Raw genomic sequence first — 11,692 nt, forward strand, 5'->3', positions numbered from 1 at the left:
ACCCCGCCGGCGGCTCCTAAAATGGCGGCCGGGCCCGCGCCGGGCACAGGCGGGGGAGGGAGCGAACCAACGGCGCGGGGCGGGGGGGGCCGGGAGAGCCCATTGCGGACCCCCGCGGGCTGCGGCGCGCCCCGCCCCCGGCGCTGAGGGCACTGCGGCAGTGCTGCCATGGTGCTCCCTCACGGGCATGGTGCTCACTCACGGGCACCGCTATGGTTCTCCCTCACGGGCACTGCCATGGTGTTCCTCTCACGGGCATCGCCATGGTTCTCCCTCACGGGCACCGCCAGGGTGTTCCTCTCACGGGCATCGCCGCTCCCTCACGGGCACTGCCATGGTGTTCCTCTCACGGGCATCGCCGCTCCCTCACGGGCACTGCCAGGGTGTTCCTCTCACGGGCACCGCCATGGTGCTCCCTCACGGGCACTGCCACGGTGTTCCTCTCACGGACACCGCCACGGTGTTCCTCTCACGGGCACCGCCGCTCCCTCACGGGCACCGCCATGGTTCTCCCTCACGGGCACTGCCATGGTGTTCCCCTCACGGGCACTGCCACGGTGTTCCTCTCACGGGCACTGCCACGGTGTTCCCCTCACGGGCATCGCCGCTCCCTCACGGGCACTGCCATGGTGCTCCCCTCACGGGCACCGCCATGGTGTTCCTCTCACGGGCACCGCCGCTCCCTCACGGGCACTGCCGCTCCCTCACGGGCACTGCCATGGTGTTCCCCTCACGGGCACTGCCGTTCCCTCACGGGCACCGCCGCTCCCTCACGGGCTCCTCCCGCCCGCCGGGCCCGGAGCGCCTCTGCTGTTCCGGGCGCTCTGGGCTTCGTTTGGCTTCGTACCGCGGGCAGGGAGCAGAGGGGCCTCCCCAACGCCTCACACGGCTGAGGGGAGCTGCTGCCCCTCCGAAGCCTCACACCGCTGATTTAAACTGGTGCCCGTCCAAAGCCTCACACTACTGACTTCAATTGGTGCCTGGCCAAAGCTTCACACAGCTGATTAGGCCCCCAAGTCGATAGGCAGAGTTAAACCCCGTATGAAGCTATTTAAGAAATAATTAACCCCATATAAAGGTATTTGAATGTTTTCGCCCTAACATTCACACATCTTTTCAGAAAAAAAGACAGAACCGCTGGGTTTTACCCAAGCCAAAGCTGGTGGCAGAGGCAGGCAGGTACAGGGACACGCTGGGAATGGGGGCACAGCCCAGTCAGCAGCTCGGATGAACAAACTGCCAACGCCTGGTGCTACAAGCATCGGGTACAAACAATCACAGCATCATTTAGGTTGGAAAAGACCTTTATTATCATGAAATCCAACCCAGCACCCTGCCTTGCTGTTTTCTCAGCTCTAGAAGTGCAATCCTGCAGGAATGTGTCCAAACACAAACACACCTTGGTGCATCGCTCAGTCTGCCCTGCAGAGTAACAAACCTTTTTAGTGTAGTGACTTCTATCAAAGCAAAATATTATTTCTGTTTGGAAAAAATTCCAAGTGCTATATAAGTCAATAATTTTCATTAAGTTGCACAGAACAAGTCCTATAATAGAAAAGTTCTTTGCTCTACTATCCAAAATTCCAATGAGAAAATATTTCAACAAAGAAAAAAATAATCAATACCATAATCTGAGTTTTGACAATTAAAATGCAAGGAACTTATTTTATAATTAGATCTGAGTACTCATGCTTTGTACCTACTAGCCATTTCACTCCCACAGTGAAATAAAAATAAAGCCCAGAATGTTCAGGATCCTAGAGATGTGGTATTTCCTTATTTCCTGTGCAATTTAAATACAAAGATTGATCTGTGCTGGAAAAGCCTCCTCCTCCGTCCTGAGGCAAGCGCAGGGCTCACTACCTGGTCACCCCACACTCGAATTCGGGGAGAAAGCAAAAGTGAGAAACCTGGAGAAACCTGCCCTGGAGCAGCCACTCGGGCCTCAGAGGTGACAGAATCTGGTCTGTACAAGCTGGTACATTTGGATGTCCAAAGGAAAAATGTTCTTCCTCTTCCATGCCCAAAACCAACCGCTTTTGCTCGCTGTTCACTCTGTCTGCAGAGCCTGGAGAGCCGCACCCCGAGGCCCGAGACACTGAACATCCCCAGTTCCATCCTGTGCGCTGGAGCTCTCCTTAGCCAAGGTACTCCACAGTTACTCCATGGACTGGAGGGCAGCTGCTCTAGCACGAGCTAAGACATCTTCTTTTTTAAAATAAAGCTAAAGCCTCAGTGTAAACCTCCTTGATTTCTCAGCCTGGCTAACATATGCTGGATGGCAGATCATGTCAGAAGAAGCCTGGAGCCCATCTGTTGCCAGAGAGCTGAGTCTTTACATTCTGCCAACGCAGCTTCAGCTGACAGGGTGCTACATGATGTGTTTTTCTTTTGTGTGGAGAGGAGGATTGTCCAGCACAGTGTGACTCTCAAACTAGGCTTACTAACGTACTGTCTGAGTAAGAACCAGCCCATTAGTAAAGATTTGCTAGGCAAGATCTCATCAGTTGAGAGATGATTGCCCATTGATGAATATATGGCATAACACACACCCAGTACTCACCCAAATACTGGATTTTGATTAGGAATCTAACTATGGACACAGCTTTAATGTCAGTGTAAAGGTATCTGAAGAGGGCTGAATGTCTGGCCAGCCGGCATTTACATACACATTCTCTCTTAAAACATTTTTTGCAAAATAAGTTATCATTAGGTGTGGCAAAACAACATTCTAAAGTAGCTTTCCATTTCACTAGGGCTGTATCATGCATTCTAACAGGAGAAAGCAGAGCACCAAGGACCACAGTGAGAAGGGTGCTTCAGTGTTACCATCAGGACTTGTTTAAATTGTTCTGATTCTGCAGAATTAGGAAGAAGAGACGCTTTTAAGAGAAGAAATGCTATGTCCGGGTAAACCTTATTTATTACACAATGACACTACCAGCTCAGATGAATTAATCAGCTGAATCAGTCATGCTGAAACTGGGAAATTTCCAAGGAAGGAGAAGGCATTGATGGCATTTCACTTTCTAAGCAAAACTCCTCCGAGTCAGTTGTGACTAAGGCACTGATTCAGTAAAGCAAACAATTCTTTAGCCTGTATTTTAGGATCAATTCAATGGCTTTATTTCCTTGGGTGACAGGTTTGAACAGGCAGTTGAGAGGCTGATGCAGACAGGATGGGCCCTGCACACGAGGTGAGGCAGCCACATGAAATCCTGATCCCTGTCACCATGGATGTTCCACTGGCACTTTCTCTGGAAGTGAGGCAAATACAACATCCTCTCATTTTGTTTCACAAAACTCAATTTGATTTCAATCACCCAGTGTGGGACCTGCTGTGCACCAGTCCTGTTTGCTGTTAGGCAAGAGCTGTCCTGTTCCTCCTGTCTGCCAGAGGAAACTCATTTCCCACGCTGGCAGAGATCCTCACTCCATCTCAAATGCCACATGCCATTATTTCAGAGAAATTCAGGGAACTAACTTCAGCAACTTCATTTTACCACTTATCTCCCTCCTACTCTCTGACCTGCTTCTCTGGTTCCAAAAAACCATTGATCTTTATTTTATTGGTAAGCAACAAAACTGGAACAAATGGCTCCTGGCAGGACATGTTTTCTGTTTCAGCTGAAAACCTATCGGCCTGATGTCCTTGAAATGCACAGTGTGACTAATGCCTGGCTTGCAAGGACCCAGGAGGACACATTTATTGTGCTTGTCAGAGTGGAGCTGAGCAGCCAGAAGAGGAAAGATAGGGTGATAGGGAGAAATGAATGCATTTGCCTGCTCCTGAAAGGCAGGCAATGCACACTGAATACAGGGAGCAGCAGGACGTGCTCGGGTGCATCAACATCATATCTGGATCTGCTTGTTAGAGTTCAGATCATAAATGATTTTGAATATATGCAGAATATTCACTGTTACTTCTGGACATTAGACTTACCTCTTGTTTGAAGGGATTTGTATAGGGAAAGGGCCCAAACTTCAAACAGTCTAGAACTGCATTGAGAAAATGGTTACCTTTAAATAAAGGGTCTGGAACCAAGTGTGGGCTTGTTTTTCATCTCAGTGCAATTAGTGTCTGCATAGTAGAGTGTTTGCAGATGACGATTTCTTTTAATGGGAAGTTAAAACCCAGCTTTATCTCCTCCACCAGTTTATCACAGCTGCCCTGAAACCACTTCTGAGAAGGGACCAATTGCCACAGAGACTATGCAGTAATTAAACTCATGAGAGAGCTGCATGCACACCCAAGCTAAATATTAGATGAGGGCAACAAGAGAGCAGCTCTGAGAAGCTGTAACAGCACCAATCTAGCTGCTCCCATCCCCACTGGAAAAGGAAATAAGACAATCCTGAACTATTTGGGGAATTTGAATTTTGGTGTTTTCTGGTTCTGACATGACTGAAGAACAAACAATTACGAGGCTAAGAAAAAGATAATTTGGGGTGAATATAAAGGATTAATTCTGCACAACAAGGTCTATGAAACCCCAGAATACTCTCATAAGGCAACAGGCAGTAGTGGCATCTTTTGGTCATTCAAAAGAAAACCCCACAACACAATGCCAGAGCAATGCCCCTGCCAGCTGGAAGACAAAACACACATAGGTGACCTGTTAGATAATTTCTAATCTTGCTGTCCCCAATATACACACTCTGAGCACAGGTATAAAACTCGAGTGTTTTTAGATTCAGTAGATTAAGACTTTATTATTATTACTTTTTAATGCTTTGGAACCTGACTGTATCTTTTAGAGGAGAAAAAATTACAGGACTGGTTTTCCCCACACTTGAAAATTTCCAGAACTGCTTTGATCATGTATGAGAATTGATTTAGGGGATGCAAATGAAGGCCTTGGCAATCTGAAGAAGAAAATCTTCTCCCCTGACATTTCTGAATGTTCAGAGAATTTTCAACAAGCCATTGAAGTAGGGGTTCATCAGAGAGACAAAAAGAAAATTCAATAAGCAAAGAAGTACATGAAACCAACCAGCTCCCTCACAAGAAAGCCAGCAGCCTTAGCAAGCTTTCTACCTTGTTCAATTCTTCTTCCTGCTCAGACTTACCTTCTGTAGCAAAATATGCATCCAGAAACATGAAAGCAATGAAGGGCAGATGCAAGTCCTTCCTTACAAAGAGAGACCGAATATTCTGCATCATCATTATAATATTTTACAACTCATTAGCACCTTCCATCCCAGGATCTCCGAGCATTTACAAGCGTTAATTAATGCACTCTCACAATACTTCTGTGAAGCAAAAGGCAGGTGTCTCGATACTGTGGTGACAGGTGCATTACAATTGAATAAGACAGAATTTCCAGGCTTTCCATTTACATATTTAGGAAAGAAGGGAACAAAGAAGGGAGGGAAAATTAACAAGTGCTGCAATAGCTTGAAATACCTTGAATCAAGATATACTGTAAATACCTTGAAATACCTGGAACTTCAAGTCTTTACCTGAAAAGCAATACTTGTTAAAGACCTCAGTAATATTTAGGCTTTATTAACATAAGTATTTGCTGAGTGGAGAACTATGGGTTTTTTTCCCAGTTCTATCACAGATGTCCCTCTGGGACAGTGTCTTGCCCCTACCCCATTTCTTTATCTGACAACATGGTCCAGTAACACACCTGGTATAAAAGGGTGGGTGGACAAACCAACTGGTATATTTTCACAGGTACTGGTGACAGTGTTTAAATTTCTCAGCTTACAGATGTTTTGTATTCGTTAGGCTCATGGTATTCTGCAAACATCTGGTCACACAATGAGGTTTTCCTCTCTGCCTTCCCCCTGCAAGGGAGAAGAGCCATGTGCATGAGTATTCCCCTCCCCAAGAGCCATGTGGGAATGTAAAGGCATTCTCTGAATTCATTACCCAGCCCCACAATATGATTCTGCCTTTGTACGGGCAAGAAAATGGATGTTAATTTATTCCTTATTGCTAATTTGAAAAGGAGCACAAACACAACAGTTCCATTGCAGAGACTTCTACCAAGAGTGTAGTTTAAGTCCAATTATATGCTATTAGTACATTTGCGCTTTATTCCTATGGCATATTAATTACATGTCTGGTATTCTGATAATTAACACAATTACACTCTTTATTTTCCCCTTTCATAGCCAATATTCTTGTGTTTTATTCTGAAAAGTAATTTTCTGTAGGTAAAAGGAGCCAAATCATCACATATTAATAAAATCAAGCAATGGGTTTTCTCATGAACGTACACAGAGAAGTTCCAGCAGTGTTCTTCAGCAAAAAGAAAAGCAGATGTTCTCCTGTTGGGCTGCAGCCTATCTCAGAGACTCCAAAATGAACCAAATTACTATCCTCTAGCTGTGTATCCAGCATGACAATCAGCCTGAAGCAGCAGGGCCATAATAACTCTACTGGCACTGCCACACACAGCTCTTCCAATGCCACCTCACGTCCAAAGCCTCCCTGGTACTAAAACCTCTGATCTTCCACTGTCATCTGTGAAACTCAACGCCATTTAGCAAAAACAAAAGTGACACGGGGTCAATCAACATGATTTACAACTGCACGGGTCATCCACAAACCAACACGTAGCAGATATTGCAAAGGAATATTAAGGAACAAAACAAAACAAGCACTCTTAGTGCTGTAAAATATTGAGGTGGGTAGATTTTACTTAATTAAGTACATACAGACACCTCAAAGATTTGGGGTTTTATCTTTTTATCTTCAGGACAAATTAGATGGGTGACCGCTGGCAGTGACCCGTCCCGGGGTGGGAGGTTGAGCTGAAGCAGTGGAACACAGTTCTGGGAACGTACAGAAAGGGTTGTTGCCATTGCTGCCTCAGCCACTGACCCACCACCAGCAGGAAAAGAGCAGAATTCTATTCTGTGGCTTCTGAATAGGTGTTATGAACACATTAATCCTAAAAGGGAGACAGCAAAGAGCTGTTTTGTTTTAACAAAGAAGGAAACAAGCATCCACTGAGTTAAGGCTCACATACCAGGCAGAACAAACCTCAGTACTCAGCAGGTCCCTCCCCAACCAATCTAATATATGCAAATTAATCAGAGGGATTTAGAATAATTACCCCATCCCAACTGTGTGCTGCTTTAATGTATCCATTAGATTGTTAACTCCATGGCTTCCTCTGCTCAGTGAGGGAAGAGAAAACATTTCCAGTGATTGACCTTTTGGAAAATTATATGCCCACCTTTTTCATGGGATCTACTTCTGCTGGACCCCACAGGATGTCAAGGACCACCCCACTACTCACACAAACATTCAACAGCCATGAATTTCCACTTCACCTGGACCTTATAACAATCCAGGCTTTCTCTTATTTTCAGTCTGGACAAAGAGCCTCCAAAATGAGACTTTACTTTTTCTCCTTCTCCTCTCTCCACCGCTGTCTGTCAGAAGTGAATCAGCTGAAGAAGTGGAATGACACACTGTCTTCTGCAAAAGGAAGCGGGGGGGCTTTAAATCCCATGTAGTGTTAAATGACTGAAGTACAGAGCTTTGTAGTGCATGCTAACAGCACACACTGCTCCCTGTTTACTGCTGCTTCAATGAGACATTGTCCATTGAGTGGAAGTAAAAAGCTTATGAGATGAGACAGGCATATCATCCTGTCTGAAGCCCAGCTTACACAGGAAGAGCCTCTGGGAATGACAGGCGTCTGTGGAACATTAAAATACAACCCAGCATAGGTCAAGTATTTATTGACCTGATCTAAAACCCAGTCTGAGTGCCCAGGTTTCACTGACTTGAATGAGGGGTATATGATGACAGCTGAAACTCCAGAGGCTCTGCAGTGACTGAGGAGCCTCAAACTGAGCAAGACGCAGAGAGGCGAGTCTGCCTGCAGCAGAGTAAACAGGATAAACCTTTTCCATTTGTTAAAGCCATGATTTATGTACAAGATTATCATATGCCATTCTACGCTCCTAATCCTAGACCTTGAAGTAGCAGCAGAGATTAGAGCCTCTGACCATTTTCTAAAGCAATGTCACTAGTAACCAGTGACACATCTCAGACAGAAAAGATGCCAAAGCAACAAAAGGGAAAAACACCCTAAATGTCTGTAGAATATCCTTTTCTTTCCCCTCCACTGAAAGGCACACAAAGCCACATATCACACAGTAGATATGCACAAGAGAATTCAGCACTAGAACATCTTAGTACCCTTTTCCCTCAAGCATCTCTGCTCCCTTTGCTGCCCAGCTCTCATTCTGCCTAACAGCTCCTTAATCACAGTATCTGTCACACACATAAAATATTATTTAACCTCCAGCACAGAGGAAAATGCATTTATAACCTACTGGGTTTTCCCCTTTAATCTCTCTCTTTCTTCCCTTACTGCTTCCCCTCTCTTTTTAGTAGCTCTGAGCAAGAATGGTGCTAATAACCTTCACAAAGACTTATTCAGGTCCAGACAGAAACCAACTCTGCACTCTTGTCAAGACAGGAGCTATAAAAACAACACACACGACCTCTTCTTCCTGTTCAGGTGACAGAACACACTCAAACATATCACAAAAGCAGCGTGGCCTCTCTTGCAAAGATGTCAGTAAGTGTCATTTTAGAATTACACAACCAATTTAATTGTGACTGAGGCTCAACTCAGCTACAACCCAATCCAGCAGATAGAATGTTATGATCCCTCAGTGATATTTAATAGTACTTGTGTATCAAAAGTATTTTTGAGTCTTTGCTCTGCAGCAGCTTGACACAGCTGAATTTAATGTTCCTTCTGTCAGGGCAGAATTCAAGGTGTTGACTTTCAGCTTTAAGCATGATCAGGTCTAGGATCTGACTATGCCAAAGGCCTCATTCTCTCTGATCCATCTCACCAGAATTTAAGTCAAGGTGCTGTTCCTGAAAAATTCTCTATTTAAACCCCCAAGGACCTTCTCTGCAGAAAGATACGAGCTGGCAATCTTTGTATATGCAGAGGTACCAGGCTAGTCTATTACTTGCTAGAGCAGGTACACTCTGAGCTCTGCTGGTTTTGGTCTCTGCAAAACCCTCATTGCTACTGGGATGTAGTTTCTCTAAACACTTCTCAGTTACCCCAGTCTCCCCTCCTCCTTTTGACAATGGCACTAAAATTGAAAAGATATAACTTAATTCCGTTCACTGCTCCAATCCTCTGGCACCTAGATTTTGCTACATCTAGAGAGCAGAAAAATATCAGGTAAAAATCATGCTGTAGCTACAAGAGCCAGGGTAAGTCCACATGTCCCATATAGTTTCAGAAGCCTGTGACCTCAAGGTCAAGGTCAGACTAAAACAAAGGCACTGCTGTACACCCATATGGTGTGAGAGCAGCTAAGCATGTACAGACCCAGCACAAGGCACAGCTCCTCTTAGAGGGAGACTCTGAAGTGCTGCTGGCAAGGCAAGGCAAAAGCTTAAGATTCTGTCTAGCTTAATTATCATCTTTCTGCAGGCTCAAAGAAGCTTATGAGAACACAACAGCGAGGCAGAATTCTCCTCCTGTGCTTCCACCTACAGAAACTCATCCCTTCCTGACCTGCCCCAACTTCCCTCCCCACACACCCCAGAGATTGTGCAGAATCAAGCCATTAAAAAATCCACCACCGAGCAGAGACCACGCTGTGAGCTGTTCTGGCAGGAGGCAGGGCTGTGCCTTCCTGTGCTCAGGCAGCAGCGCTCACTGACTGCAGGCAGGGCAGCAGCACTGCAGGAATGGCAGCAGCACTGCAGGCAGGGCAGCAGCAGCACAGGCAGGGCAGCAGCAGTGCAGGAATGGCAGCAGCAGTGCAGGCATGGCAGCAGCACTGCAGGCACTGCAGCACAGCCCAGGCCCTGGCTGCACACTGCAGCAGCACTGCAGGCACTGCAGCAGAGCCCATGCCCTGGCTGCACACAGCAGCAGCACTGCAGACACAGCAGCAGCACTGCAGCACAGCCCAGGCCCTGGCTGCACACTGCAGCAGGCACACACAGCCTCTGGCTGCTCAGGCACAGCACAAAGGGCTCAGGGCCAATGCTCAGCTGCCCCTGTCCATCCCAATCACAGTCAAGGCCATGGACACTGTGCCCTCCATCAGGAGGTCACAGGCAAAGCTGAACACGGATTACAGAGCCCAGGCAGCAGCAGCTCGAGCCCCTGTGTCCTCCTTGATCAACTCCCTGCACTCCACAGGACAGGCAGGATCCTCTCCTGCCCCTCTGGGGATTGCTGCACACGTAACTGCATCAGCAGAGAGCAGCAGGGACTGTAGATGGTGAAAAACTAAAGTGCAGAGGCATCAGTCCACCTCTGGGCTGGAGTCACTATTACAATTGTAAACCAAGGGCTGAAAGTATATTTTCTGAGTTTCACATGCCTTTGGCCACAGAGCACCATTTAGTACCAAGGAGAGTCAACCTGGAAAAGGTCAAGGCAGCAAAAAGCTCTGTGCATGGAACCATTTCATGCTGATACACGAGGCAGCTTGTGAGCAGGCCAGGTTATAAAGCTTCGAAAATTTTTTTTTTCCTCTTTTCCAAAATAAACAATCCCCAAATTGAACTTCTTCAGGCTACAAAGGAAACCAGCCAGGTTGTTTACAACACAGAGCAGGAATCCTGCTTAGGGCAAATCAGCTGCAGAGCAAATGAAAGCAGAGCTCAGGAGGCAGTGGGTGATTTCTGTCTTTGCATGGGAACCTGCCTCAGTCTGGCAGGGAACAGACCCAAGCTCCTACCTTGGTAAGCAACAACAGTGGTCCTCCCTGTTATACAGCACTTTGATATTTGTGAAACTCTAACTGTTCTGCAGCTTTAATGGAGCTTCCTAAATGCCCTTTTTTAGCCTCCAGGCTTTGGAACACTTTGTTTCTGATGGTAACAGTGAGGAAAAGATGCTACTCACTAGGGACTTCCTTTTGTGCAGACTGAACAGGCCTCACGATTCCTTAAATTTCCAGAAACTGTTCTTCCTGACTCCTGGTTTCTGCTGGTCCCAGTGCCCTGCAGCCCTTTTTGCTGTCAGCTCTGCCACAGTTCTTGAGGAGGCAAGAGACCAAAAAGAAAGCTGAAGGACTGATCTTAAAAGACTCTAAATCATATATTCCTCTCCCTGCCAAGGCACTCAATGCATTTCATAAATAATTTCTAACCTATTTTATACATTTAATTCAAAGCTTTTAACTTCTACCCTTTATTTTTCCCATTTGCAGTGCAGAACACTGGTAACCTCAGACATGGCACTGTTATCTTCTTGTAAGGGATTCTCAATAGCCATAGGAATTTATCCCACATATGATCCCAATGTCTCATTTAGACAATCTCTACTATAGGTGAGGGTCTTCCTACTTCATGGGCCAATAAATCTTCAGCCATTAACTGAACTAATCAGGCTGCTGGTGAATTAGAAAGCAGACTTCGTGGAACTGAAACAGATTTAATGGTCAAGCATTAGAAATTCCCACACAGGCCACAGAGGATACAACTCCACGGAGGATACAACTCCTAGTAACTGCTTACCTTAGGTAGGAATAGGAACAAAAAAATCTCAAGAGCTTTTTAAATTTAATTAGTGGTCCAAGATTCTTTCAGGCTGTATCTCCTTCAAAGTGTTGCTGTGCCTCCAGCTCACATGCTCTGTGACTCCAGGGTTTATTTTAGGACCTGGGAGAATCAGACTCGAGGTCTAAGTGAATGGTGGAGCCCCATTTTCATCTACAACAGGCCATG

This window comes from Taeniopygia guttata, chromosome 21 (assembly GCF_048771995.1).
Source record: "Taeniopygia guttata chromosome 21, bTaeGut7.mat, whole genome shotgun sequence".
Lineage (NCBI taxonomy): Eukaryota > Metazoa > Chordata > Aves > Passeriformes > Estrildidae > Taeniopygia > Taeniopygia guttata.